The sequence below is a fragment of the Sphaerodactylus townsendi genome, unplaced genomic scaffold (assembly GCF_021028975.2).
Source record: "Sphaerodactylus townsendi isolate TG3544 unplaced genomic scaffold, MPM_Stown_v2.3 scaffold_294, whole genome shotgun sequence".
Taxonomy (NCBI): domain Eukaryota; kingdom Metazoa; phylum Chordata; class Lepidosauria; order Squamata; family Sphaerodactylidae; genus Sphaerodactylus; species Sphaerodactylus townsendi.
Window position 1 is genome coordinate 1 of NW_025950467.1, and position 14,437 is coordinate 14,437.

The 14,437-nt window shown below is 45.1% G+C and overlaps 1 non-coding gene across 1 annotated transcript; it reads left to right on the top strand.

Annotated features, from left to right (window-relative positions):
• Positions 1–64: 64 nt before the first annotated feature.
• Positions 65–158, top strand: TRNAI-UAU. Its single transcript has 2 exons — positions 65–102; positions 123–158. It is a non-coding gene; the product is annotated as a tRNA-Ile (tRNA).
• Positions 159–14,437: the final 14,279 nt, after the last annotated feature.

The window sequence follows — 14,437 nt, forward strand, 5'->3', positions numbered from 1 at the left end:
GGGGGGACCGGCGTCCGCTCACGCTGAGCCCTTGATAAAGTGTTCCGGAGGACTTGATGTCAGGGCTCCAGTGGCGCAATCGGTTAGCGCGCGGTACTTATACAGCAGTACACAGCAGAGCCATGCCGAGGTTGTGAGTTCGAGCCTCACCTGGAGCACATGTCTTTTGGGACCGCTGGCTTTTAAAAGGGCGGCTTCCGTGTGGGCGCCCAGATGTTCGCCTGGCTCTTGCGGCTGCACATCTGGAAGGGAGAAGGAGCAGCTGGCGAGGACAGGAGGGATGCTTTGGATGGCTGCTGGTTGAAGCAGCCGATGACAGGAAGAGACACGTGCCGGTCCCCTGGAACGGGTTTATCCTATTGGAAGCTACGGAGGAATGCTGCAGAACCGCATATTTGTTCCTACACTGTTTAGTGCGTCGCGTCCTGTTTAAATGCGGGCGCTTCGTTTGAGGTTTGTTTCAACCCCCTGCCGTAGATTTCTGTTAGTTTTCAGATTTCTGTACTCCAAACCCCGCTGCCCTATCCAGCGGACATTATATTTGATTTACACTATTGTATTTGACTCAGCAAAAAAAGCTGGAACTATTATGTAATGTTTATTATGCACGTTTATTAGTCATGTAAAAAGAACGTTTCCTTGGAACGGGTTTATCCTGAAGAAGAAGAAGAAGAAGAAGAAGAGGAGGAGGAGGAGGAGGAGGAGGAGGAGGAGTTTGGATTTATATCCCCCCTTTCTCTCCTGTAGGAGACTACTACTAATGGAAGCTACTGAGGTCTGTATTTCTGCATCTTAGTTCCTACACTGTTTAGTGCTTCCTGTTCGAATGTGTGCACTTTGTTCGAGGTTTGTTTCAACCCTGCTGTAGATTTTTATTAGTTTTCAGGTTTCTGTAGTCCAAACCCGCTGTCCAGGATACAGTTGATTAAATTTGACTTACACTATTGTACATCACTCAGCAAAAAAGCTGAACTATAAATAACATACTAAATACATGTTTGTTAGTAATGTAAAAAGGTATGTTTATCCTATTGGAAGCTACTGAGGAATGTCACAGAATCGCATCTTAATTCCTGTGCTGTTTACTGTGTCCTGTTTAAACACTTGCGCTTCATTTGAAGTTTGTTTCAACTCTTCCAAAGGCTCCTGTTAGTCTTCAGATTTCTGTAGTCCAAACACAGCCCCCCATCCAGCAGAAGTTTGATTATATTTGACTTTCACTACTGTATTTCTTAGCAAGAAAGCTGAACTATAAATAACAGATAAATAAATACATTGTTAGTAATGTAAAATGTATGTTTGTTATTAATGTAAAAAGAGAAAATGTATATGTGCTCATACACACACACACAAATATTCCTCCCCCCTTTTTCCTTCTAGGGAAGAGGGAAGTTCAACATTGGAATACTGGACGCCACTTATATTCCATCTTATTGCGATTTGTTGTATAATTATTGGATTTTATTACCATGGTTACCGCTCTTTTAATGTTTTAACTGTGTTATATTGTTTTCTTACATGCTGTACATCGCCCAGAGCCCTTCGGGTATGGGGCGATACAGAAATCTAATTAATAAACAAACAAACAAACAAACAAGCAAGCAAGCAAGCAAGCATTCAGAAAGGAGTGAAAAATATTTGTGCTGTAGCGTTCTAGTGTGTGATTTATTTGGGGTGTGAACCAGTCCAATAAGCGTCTAAAAAGAAGCGGGTGAATTCACATTTATTTATTTATTTTTAATGTATTGCTTGCCTTTCTCACAGAGACTTTAAGCATTTCCTAGTGTACATCAGCAAAATCAATATAGTATAACATCTCATAAACAATGGAATCAAAGCTGAATAGCAAAATTTGAGACAATGTAAAAATATTAGGTAGGAAACCCTAGAATTTTAAATGGTCTTGAAAAAAATCAGCTTGATTCATAGACATTATAGAAATCAACGTAGATGATAACAGAGATTATTTTATGCAGCTGTACCTCCATATCAGCAGTTTATGAAAGCATATTGAACAGAAATCATTGGTGATTTTTTAGCCAGTGCTGTAGTTGCCTGCAAATAATTTCCCTTGAGGTTTATGAAATTTCCTTTGCAGCAAATGGTCTCGATGCAGGAGAGATTATCAGGTTATCTGGATTCTCATTTTATTTCTTTAAAACTCCCTAGCTCTTTTCATTGTGGATATATAAGAGGAAAGGCATATTTCTGCAAGAAAGTTTTCTAGAGAGTTCATTAGAAAAATAAAAGTCGTAAAGTCAAGCTGATAGTGTTTTCTAAAGGGACTGTAAACTGTACCGCTGTGTAAAGTAAGGGTGGTGGGCACAGCTAAAAAATGGCTGCCACGGGGTGTAGAGCCAATCACAAAACGTCAGGTGCATAACTCTTATTGGCTCCTTACATTGAACACATTGTTTTAAAATATTTTTTTTGCATAAAATATTTTTATTTGCTGATTTTCAGTCACACAGTGAAGATCCTTGTCCTGTGATGCCAGCTAAAGTTTTTTTTTTTTAATATAGCAATCAGGAGTCCTGCTGATAAAGGCCACACTGGTCCATTTTCTAAAAATGGGCACCAAGAAAGATGTTGGTGAACCCTGTGGTACCCTCAGGCTCCATGCTGGGGATATCTGGTGTAAAGTATATATTAAGAACATAAGAACAAGCCAGCTGGATCAGACCAGAGTCCATCTAGTCCAGCTCTCTGCTACTCGCAATGGCCCACCAGGTGCCTTTGGGAGCTCACAAGCAGGATGTGAAAGCAATGGCCTTCTGCGGCTGTTGCTCCCGAGCACCTGGACTGTTAAGGCATTTGCAATCTCAGATCAAAGAGGATCAAGATTGGTAGCCATAAATCGACTTCTCCATAAATCTGTCCAAGCCCCTTTTAAAGCTATCCAGGTTAGTGGCCATCACCACCTCCTGTGGCAGCATATTCCAAACACCAATCACACGTTGCATGATATTATCTGTTGACTGTATGTATTATCCTTCTATCACTGTGTTGTGGTTTCTTAATGCAACATCATTTTCTTCAAAGTATAATACATGTCTAATACGGTATGCAGTCTCTTTGTTGAAGGACGTTATAGATCTGAGAGTAGTGAAGCTGGTGTATCACATCTCCATCCGGTTCCCCAGGTCCCTTGTGAGCCATGCCTGAATATTCCTCACAATCTCAATATTCCTATGTCCTTGTTACACCTCGGAGTGGGTTGTTGCTATGTTAAAACTTCAGCACCTGGTGTGGGAATACAGGGATCACAGTGAGATAACATGTTCTTGCATCCAGTTAATCTGGGCTAATTAGTTCTCTGAGAATTCTCTTTCAAACCATTTAGCCCCAGATATTTCCAGGATCAAGCAGTAGATGGTTCTTAACTACTGATGAGGTAATCAAACACATATGTAAAAATAGACCTCAGATATGCTCATTACCTTTTTCAAATGCAAACCAAAAAAAGGCAATACAGTACTATCAGTGATCAGAAACAACAGTCTGTGTTGAGGCTAAATAAATATAATATACATGAGAATTAACAAAGCTTGGAGCAGCAGTGGCATAGTGGCTAAGAGCAGTGGCTAAGAGCAGGTGCACTGTGATCTGGAGGAACCGGGTTTGATTCCCCACTCTGCCGCTTGAGTTGTGGAAGCTTATCTGGGGAATTCAGATTGGCCTGTACACTCCCACACACGCCAGCTGGGTGACCTTGGGCTAGTCACAGCTTCTCGGAGCTCTCTCAGCCCCACCCACCTCACAGGGTGTTTGTTTTGAGGGGGGAAGGGCAAGGAGATTGTCAGCCCCTTTGAGTCTCCTACAGGAGAGAAAGGGGGGATATAAATCCAAACTCTTCTTCTTCTTGGCTACCAGTACTTAAAAACACCAGAACCAAAGGCCAAGGGCATGCTAAGTTCATGGACAATGGACTCCATCCAGACACAGGATTTGCATTCACCAATACTGCTGCTGCTGCTGCAGGGAATGCAAATGCGACTACAAATGTAAATGGACTGATAACCGCCTGCCCCCCCGCAATACAATGCACTCAGCCACACCTTTCCATAGCAAGTTCCACCCAAACATTTACTGATTGGTTCCCCACCCTGGGACATGGACACTATATACCCCTCTAAATATTCCCTTCTCACTAGACACAGTGCGCAACAGACTTCACTCTGTGATATACCTCTGAAGATGCCAGCCACAAATGCAGGTGAAACGTTAGGAACAAGACCTGCCAGGCCATGGCCACACAGCCCGGAAAATCCACAACAACCACTATCCACAGTATGTTTATTCCTTTCTCTGTTCCCCCATTGGCTAAGGGTACTTAGAGTCACAACTTTCTGTCCACCTATTTACATGTTACTCCTTAATATGTGGCCCACTCCCATATTCTTCCTGTATGTTCATTATAATACAGTTTGTTGTCAGAGCAGGAGGAGAAGTTAATATGCATTAGCCTATTAAGCAGGCTCAATACGTACAATCTGATACAAGCCTTGCCCTTCAGCCTAGTCATCCAGCGGTCTTCTCTTGTCCTGCCAAAGCATCCTCCCTTGTGACTCATCTCCTCATTCCTAGTAGAAAACACATTTCTGGTTCAGCACACAGATACAGGGAAGAGGCGTGAAATTTGAACTGAGAAAACTCCAGCAAAACACACATTTTTACCCAGCAGAGACAATGAAGGGGCATTCTGTCCCGTGTCCATACTTTCTCAGGTTAAAAAATGGCAGCCCTGCTCATCTCAAAACCCTGTGTGGTTGCTTGAAAGGTTTGCAGGGTAACAAGACAGCACTATGCTTGTTTGTGGGCAATTAGTGTGATGTTCAGCTTGATTGAGAATGTTAGCAAAGTTAGGCTGATGGTAATGGAGTGGTCAGCCAACGTCTAGCTCATGTGCTACAGGATGAAGCTGGAATCAGAGCTGACAAAAGAAAGACCAATTTCCTTTCCTTGTCCATCTAGGATTGCCATCTTTAGGTTGGGAAATACCTGGAGATTTGTGTGTGTGTGTGTGTGTGTCCTGTGGACAGTGGGGTTTGTGGAGGGGTGGGACTTCACTGTGGTATAATGTCATCAAGTCCACCTTCCCAAGTAGTCATTTTCTCCAGTGAAGATGATCTCTGTTGCCTGGAAATCAATTGCAATTCCAGAAAATCTCCTGCTACTACCTGGAGGTTGGCAACACTACTACCATCTGTTCAACCACCATACAGAGCCAGAGTGGTGTAGTGGTTAAGAGCAGGTGCACTCTAATCTGGAGAACCGGGTTTGATTCCCCGCTCTGCCACTTGAGCTGTGGATGCTTATCTGGGGAGCCAGATTAGCTTGTGCACTCCAACACATGCCAGCTGGGTGACCTTGGGCTAGACAGTTCTTTGGAGCTCTCTCAGCCCCACCCACCTCACAGGGTGTTTGTTGTGAGAAGGGAAGGGAAAGGAAATTGTAAGCCCCTTTGAGTCTCCTGCAGGAGAGAAAGGGTGGTATAAGTCCTTCTTCTTCTACATATCCCCCATGACGGGATTGCCAATAATGAAAAACAAAACACAGACACAGATTTAAGTGTTTTATGGCACTAGCGTAGAACAGTAAACTCAGATGAGCATATTTATATTCTTCACATTGTCATATTGCAGGTGAGGCCTGGAATAATCGCAGAATTGCAACTGATCAAGCGATGAGGGCAGACTGTATGGCCTCGCATCCCTGCTGGGGATCATTAGAAAAGGAATTGATAATAAAACTGCAAAGATTGTCATGCCCTTATATAAAGCAGTGGTGCGACCGCACTTGGAGTACTGTGTCCAGCTCTGGTCGCCACATCTCAAAAAGGATATTGAGGAGATAGAAAAAGTGCAGAGAAGGGCAACAAGGATGATTGAGGGACTGGAGCACCTTCCCTATGAGGAGAGGCTGCAGCGTTTGGGACTCTTTAGTTTGGAGAGGAGGCGGCTGAGGGGAATATGATTGAAGTCTACAAAATTATGCATGGGGTAGAAAATGTTGACAGAGATAAATTTTTCTCTCTTTCTTACAATACTAGAACCAGGGGGCATTCATTGAAAATGCTGGGGGGAAGAATTAGGACTAATAAAAGGAAACACTTCTTCACGCAACGTGTGATTGGTGTTTGGAATATGCTGCCACAGGAGGTGGTGATGGCCACTAACCTGGATAGCTTTAAAAGGGGCTTGGACAGATTTATGGAGGAGAAGTCGATTTATGGCTACCAATCTTGATCCTCTTTGATCTGAGATTGCAAATGCCTTAACAGACCAGGTGCTCGGGAGCAACAGCCGCAGAAGGCCATTGCGTTCACATCCTACATGTGAGCTCCCAAAGGCACCTGGTGGGCCACTGCGAGTAGCAGAGAGCTGGACTAGATGGACTTTGGTCTGATCCAGCTGGCTTGTTCTTATGTTCTTATCCCTGCTCTCCCAAACCGCCTTTCCGCTTGGATCTAGCAACCTTTTTGAGTTATTTCTCCCCCAGATGGACTGGAAGAAAAGGAAAGTCAACTGGTGTGTAAGGGATTATCCCTTGTTCCCTCTCTCTTACTGTTGTTATCTTTCACCTTTGTATCGCCTTTATTTACAGGTCTGGAAAGGTGTGCTTGCCAAGATAACATCTAGCTCTGCTGCGTAACACGAGCTAGTTTTCCTACCTGGGAGGCACATTCATGTTTTGTAACCCTACACACTGGTTTTTTTTCCAAAGCAGTAAACTTGTTTGGGAATCCATGCAGCCAACCACGTAGTATGATTCAAGTTTCTTTTTCTCCTCTGGTGGGACAGGGGCAGGAAATCCATAATGGGTATAACAGCACTGGGCTGATCCAGCAGGACAACTTTTACCTGAAACTGTAGATAGGTAGGTGATAACCGGTCAAACTTACAATGAGATTATTTTGAAGTGCACCGCTGTGAACTGAAGGGCAATTGTGTCGGAAGAGAAAGTCTGCCGATGCCAGTCTGAACAAAGAGTGCCTTTTTGATGGGAAATCCTTAATCCCGGTTGATGACCTGACCCGTTGTATAATCTTGCAAGCTTGTTATTATGAAATAAATGAAACGCTGTTCTTGCAAATTCCCCTGCTCAAGTTTGCAGTGCTTGGGCGTCTGGGGTGGGGGGAGGAGGGTGTGTTCTGGTTTTCCTGTAAATGCAGAAAAAGCAGCTCACAACTGAGGCTGAAATTGGTGCGAAAAGTAAAGTAAGAGTTCTGCAAGCAGAAAAACGATTCTGTGATTTATGTTAATTATGCAAAAGAGGCAGGTTTACAATTCTGGTTAACCGACATAACCTGACTACCTGAGGGTGTCGGCATGGTGTAGTGCAGTGGTGGCGAACCTATGGCACAGGTGCCAGAGGTGGCACTAAGAGCCCTCTCTGTGGGCACGCGCAAACAGAGTGGCTCCCACACACACATCTAGGCTGGCCTGGGCCGCTGGGCTCGATTATTAGCATTAAACCTAAGACCTAGTTTTGGGGAAGCAGTCTAGGTAACCCTGTTAAACCCTGTTAAACCTCACTGATTTTCATGCGAGAAACTAAAGCACAATCCTTTACCTGGGACTAAGCTCAGTTGCTGGCAATGGGGCTGCTTCTGAGTAAACCCTCCTAAGGTCATGATTCACCAGTTGGAAGAGTTGCATGGTTGCTTCAAAGCAAAGCCACTGACTACCACTAAGCTTACTCCTGAGTAACGCACGCCTCGGAGCCAACCATTTTTTTCTAAACTAAAACCTCAGTATTCAAGTTAAATTGCCTTGTTGTCACTTTGCGATAAATAAGTGGCTTTTGGGTTGCAGTTTGGGCACTCGGTCTCGAGAAGGTTCGCCATCACTGGTGTAGTGGTTAAGAGTGACAACCGCTAATAGGTTTCATTCTCCAGCTTCTCCACTTGAAGCCTGCTGGGTGACCTGGGGCCAGTAGCAGTTCTCTCAGAACTCTCTCAGCCCATGCAAAGACAGGCATTGGCAAACCACCTCCAAATGTTCTCTTGCCTTCAAAATCCCTATGGAATTGCTGTAAGTCTGCTATGACTTGATGGCCCTTTCCATTTTCTTCTGGGTTCGAATCTATAACTGCCTTCTATGCAACTTGGCTTCTTTCTTTCTTTCTTTCTTTCTTTCTTTCTTTCTTTCTTTCTTTCTTTCTTTCTTTCTTTCTTTCTTTCTTTCCTGTCTGTCTGTCTGATCCCTGGGATTCTGTGTAGATCCAACTTTCACTCAGCTCCAGCTAAGAATTGATACAGGCAAGTTTCTTGCGATCTATCTCGTTGCCATAGGCAACCGGACAGACTGCGTACGGGCACAAACCGCCCTCTTCCTAGGGAGAGGAGGTGGGGGGGGAAATGTAGCGTGGGCGCAGGCGCATTCCGCCCGCCTTGCCTCAGAAAAGGCGACTGGAAAAGTAGAGTAATAATAATCATATTAGTAATAAAATAACAATAATGACGTCGTCTAGGTGCATTTCTTTGCCTCGCCGCTTTTTTTTTTCTGAAGAGGTTGCGCGCGCACCCTCTTGGGCCCCCTCGGGCGACCGTTACAGCCGCGCGAGGCGGTCCTTTCCAGCCCGCTTCCGGTGAGGTCCCGCCCCTTCCGCTCGAGCGCCGCCGGTCCTTCTCCGTCTGGCTGCGCCCGCTGTGAGGGCGGCGGCCGCGATGTCGGACAAGGAGTACATGTGGGCCCTCAAGAACGGAGATCTGGACGAGGTGAAAGATTTCGTGGCCAAGGTGAGCCTTCCTCGTGGGGAGTGCGGTGAGGGGGTTGAGGGAGAAGGGGCGTGGCTTTTCCTCTCCCCTCTATTCAATCCGGGGGCGAAAGCTGTTCGATTTATGTCATTCACTGACACCCTCTCGGCTCTCTCCTCCTCTCCTCAGTTCCATCCTCACAACAACCCTGTAAGGTGGGCCACGCTGAGAGCGTGTGACTGGCTGCAGATCACCCCGCCAGCTTCCATGGCACGAAGGAGGATTCGAACCCAGAACCTCCAGTCCCATGCTCTTAACCACTACCCCCTTGAAGGGGAAAAACGGGGCTAAGGAAACAGGAGCTTAACAAAGGGTAAAATTGGGGTGACCACCAGCACATCAGGAAAATGTGTTAATGAAAAAGCTTCAGCTGCCCTTTCTCATCCATGGAGCTACTGGGAAGGGGTCAGGGTGGTTTTCCCCCAGGTAAGTTGGCAACCCTTGCCTGTCATCTATCCCAAAGGAGGCTGCTTTTGCAGTTATAGATTCGAACCCAGTAGCACCTTCAAGACCACAAAGTCCAGCCTTGTTGGTCACTGAGGTTCTACTCAGTTTCAATCTAGCTGAGGGGTGTCAAATATGCATCCCAAGCCCCGGATCCAGTGAGGTGGGGTTACGTTAGCTGGCTTGTTGATCTGGTCAGCCTTCTCAAGGTGTGGGATTCTGGCCCCCTCCCCATGCCATCATCAGAGGGCTCGCTAGTCCCACTCTGCCATGCCTCCCCTGTGCCAGTCTGGGTTGGCGAGCGTTCTGTGGTCTCACCAGCTGAGGCAAACCCCCCCCCCCCCCCCAATCTGGGCTGGTGACTTGTGGAGAGCTCACCAGCCAAGGTAGGCACCTCCTTCCCACCTCCTCCTTAATGTCTCATCTGGTCCTCATAACAAAGTTGTTCAGTGCCCCTGATCTAGTTGTTCCACTGTGAACCAGTCCGGTGCACTGGCACGAGCTTCTTGCACACAATGGGATTGCTCCTGAGTAACGGTGACCAGGATTGGGCTCAGAGGGGGAGAAATTGCAGCTCCCTGCAATTCTGCATAGTAACTCCCCCCCCCCCCAATTCTGCGTAGATTTATTTGGTCTACCATGGTAAAAAGAATTTGGGGATTAGTACATGAGTAGTAACACAAAGAATTTGCACTAAATATAGGCTCACCTGTAGTACATCAGTCACAAAGTTCAGGGAAAAATGTGTTATGATTGAATATGTACAGTTACGGAACTCAAACGGTATGCACCTCTGCACTTTCAGTGGAAGAAATGATAAAGTAATAGAATACAATTTCAAATGCACATTCTGTGCTATACAACAGCATAAAATGGAGTGATGATGAGAAAAGAAATCACAGAGCTAGTCAGTGCTTTGGATGTAAGAGTACTTGAATATTGTAATTTATGGTTTGTAAATAATTACACAGCTGTATATTCACTCCACAGAACCACAAGCCTTTGAAGTCTGTATTTGAGGTTGGATTTTATCCGGAGGACTAGCTCTGTGGGTTTTTTTGGTAATATCACTACATTTTATTTTGTTGTATAGCACAGAGTGTGCATTTGCATTTCATAACTGGGAATATACAATCATAACGCATATTTCCTGGATGCTGTGATTGATGTATTACCTGTGAGCCTATGTTTACTGCAAATTCTTTGTGTTGCTGCCGGTTTACTTAGAAGCAAGTCTGAGTTAGAATTACACAGCCATTTTACTCCCAGATAAGTGCATAGGTGTGTTCTGTTCGTTCTGTTCTGGTAAAGCTTAGTTGGGAGTCTTGCGGCTCCTTAAAAAGGCTGATCTGCTGCGATCTGACTTCTCTGTGTACAGCTTACCTAGCGCTCACTTCATTAGATGTAAGAAATATATCTTACATTTGCAGATGTGTGGCATTTTGGCAGGAGTATCTTGGCTTGCGAGGAGTGTGGAAAACCGCACTGGTGCCTTGGACACGATTATCATTTGTAAATTGATTCATGCTGTAGGTGAAGAGAGATACCAGTAATTATTTTCTGCCTCGGGGCTATAAATGTAGGTCACGCATAATACACTCAATTAGCAACAGGTTCATGACTGCCAGAAGGAAGATCTCTATCATGTGCTGCAGCTGTAAGCGGTAACAGCTTCTAGGGTAGAAGATTTTTAAAAAGGATGAGATTTGTGCAGGTGGAGAGTGTTATGTTGCTTAAATAGATCCATTCATTTTTGTAGGTGGTATTCAACTGGGTGTCCAGTTGCCCACTGCCTATAGGAAAAAAATGTCCTGTCCTTTTAACTGAGCCATAATGGGGTTGTTGTTTATCAGGTGATCTTATTTACTTCCACGTCAAGAAGTGGTTCAGATGCCAATTTCCACACATTAAACCTGGAGGAAAATGTCCTGTCCTTGTTTGCATCCTCTTATCTCGTCTTCATTGTTCCCAAAGATTTTTAAAATATAGTTCAGTGATCCCACTGCCTTTTCCACTTTTTTTAAAGTATGCTCTTGAATTTATTAATGTGTTTGATATGAGAGTGTGCTGCAGCTATGCCTTGTTGTGGGAAAGGCATTATGCGTATGCTCAGAGGTGTTTTCTTTCATGACTCAGCCCTAGTGCGCAAAAGAAACTTCTGAGCAAAGCCCTGGGGAAGTTTTGGCACAAAGTGTGCAATTAATTCTAGAGACAAATGCTGGATTGGTAGCCATGTTTCTCTGTTGTGGCAAAGCTGAAAAGGGAATTTTATGCCACCTTAAAGTTTGTAACAGGCCAATCCACAATCTTGTTCAGAAATATTCAGTGGGGCTTATATCTAGGAAAGTGTTCTTTGGATTGCAGTGTGGTAGTTTTAAGAATTTACAGTTATATATTATATATTATTACATTTATGTCGCACTGAGTCCTTCGGGGGAGGGCGATCAATAAATCCAATGAATGAATACATAAATCTAAGATCATGGCAAGCAAAAGATATAGTTTGTGACACTTCTGTGCTGAACTGGTGAGTACAAGCACAGATGACCATTCTCAGCAACCACAACGGTCTTGTGTAAATCCAGGTGAACACAATTGCATGTTTTGTTAAATCCTTGTTCTGCAGCTCTTCAGCAATAAACCTGTTGCATGTTTGTGGTGCTGTAACATTCTCTTTGTTTATAAGGAAGGAGAGCACTTGTTCCACCCATTAGAATGAGCGCCTGATTCTGTTTTTCAAAACTGCAAGGGTTGCCCACCCGGGAGATGTGACCCCCTCCCCACATTGACTACTTGCCTCGTTTTAGCTTCTGGAGGCAGTTGTACGCCAACCACCTGTCGTAGCGTCATGCAGTTCTGACGCTGTCAAAACAGGTGGCTGAGTTTGGGAGTCTCTGAGTCTAATTCTATTGTATAGAAAACAGCATCCAGCTAGCTGGGCTGAATTTTTTAAAGCAGGCATCCTCCTCTGGAGTGGGTCTGTGTGCACGTTCCCGATGTTCTCACATGTCGCGTCTGCTGTTCTTTGTGACCTGTGTGCTCCGGCGCTCGAGCTGCCTCGCAACAGACCCGATCAATTTCAGGGTCTCATTAAGGCCTTATAATATCTGTGTCTGCTGATCAACTTTCCACGGACAGCGACTGCTGCTATTCTTCGTGATCCTTCGCTCCCCCAGTAGTTTTCCAAGCCCTGTTGTTCTCCACTGCCCATTTCTGGCTCCCAAAAAAGCCATTGTTTCAGGCGTTGTGCTTGCAGTCACATCCATTGGCTTCTCTTCTGGCATATTTGACCGTGTGGGTTACGAGTAGGAGGGAGGACTGAAATGCCCTTTCGGGAAGGCCACATTCCAGCGCAGATAACGTGACTGTAACTGTTCTTCGCTCTGCATAACTTGAGAATGCATCCGTGGTTTTTGCAGCTCAAGCTGGATTAAGGAGGGGATTGATTTGGTTGCTATGATGACTTCAACGCTGAATTTCCTGTGAGCGGCTCAGATAAACCACGGGACTCGCTTGGTCAAGCTTTCATCCTTTGGCCCTTGCATAAATGGTGATGCTGGCCAGGGGAACGCACATGGCACTGCCTGCTGTTCCCAGAGCCACCCTGTCATTGTTCATTGAAAGTGTAAAGAAGGTGGCATACGCAGTTTCTATTTTCTCTCAGGAAAGTGACCCCAAGACTCAACTGTGCATAATTACACCTGCCAGAAATAAGGTCCTAAGTCTGCTTGCCAGGTTGGGTCAAGCAGTTGGGATTCACACGTCGAGGGATTATCTTTCGAATATCCCCCATCCTATTGGACTTTTAACATCATAAATCCCTTTCCCCCTCAAATCTTCAAGAGCCTTGGCTCTCCAAATATGTATACCTTTCTTTGGAATAAAAGCAGTGTTTCCAATTACCATGGAAACCTCTTCTTGGTCTGCAACAGGAGTCTAAAATTCAAAATGTCATGTATACTTTTAGTAGCGATGTGTGGGTTCTTCTTTGATTCCACAGCATTCTGTGTTAAGAACATAAGAACTAGCCTGCTGGATCAGACCAGAGTCCATCTAGTCCAGCACTCTGCTACTCGCAGTGGCCCACCAGGTGCCTTTGAGAGCTCACGTGCAGGATGTGAAAGCAATGGCCTTCTGCTGCTCCTGCTCCTGAGCACCTGGTCTGCTAAGGCATTTGCAATCTGAGATCAAGGAGGATCAAGATTGGTAGCCATAGATCGACTTCTCCTCCATCAATCTGTCCAAGCCCTTTTTAAAGCTATCCAGGTGAGTGGCCATCACCACCTCCTGTGGCATCATATTCCAAACACCAAGTGTATCCTTTTATTAGTTCTAATTCTTCCCCCCAGCATTTTCAATGAATGGCCCCTGGTTCTAGTATTGTGAGAAAGAGAGAAAAATCTCTCTGTGTGTTGCTGATTTCAGAGACCTCGCGGTTTTAACCCACAACAACTTTCCTCCGAATAAATACAGCCAACTCAGAATCTCTGTATTGTTTTACGAACCAACTATTGGACCTGGTGGGAAGACTCCTTCTGCTTAAGAATGAGGCCTTCTAACACATCTGGGTTCTCTCTCCCAGGAATGAGATTGAACTATCTGTCTGAGAGGAGGAAGCACTCAATTTTCTAAATTCCGAGACTTCCACAGCTGGTGATAGTCCATGATCGGTGTCTTATTTGTCTGAGGTCTCCAGAAGAGATGAAGCTACAAGCTAATACTGCGAGCAGTAAGGAAAAATTACATGAGAAAATGTCACAGAACTGACCGTTTGAGTTGGCAGATGTCCTTGCCCCATGCGTACTATTGTAGGCTTAGCCAATAGCAGTCGTGACATGAAGAAGAACTTGTGTGGGTCCACGATGTCCTCCTTGCTTTTGAGCAGAAGTCTTACTTCATGGTCAGTCCAAAGTTCCCCTCTTCTTCTAGGGGCAGAGGGTGTCCTGACACATTTTCACGCTACCAAGCACATTTTCAGTGGCACTCCCTCCGACAGAGCTTTGAAGGAGGACAAGAGAGCCTGTAGACTGACAGCTGGGGGATCCTTGAAAGAAGTCCCATTCGAGTAAGGCAAGGGTGATGAACTCATTTGTTATGAGGGCTGCGTAGGTCTTGTCTGGTCCGGGGTGGGGGTGACTACCTTAAATTGAGAGGGTCAAACCCTCACACAGAGTCAGATCCAGCCCTTTGGCTTTTATTCATAACCTCTTCATATCTGCCGGGTAGTTAAAA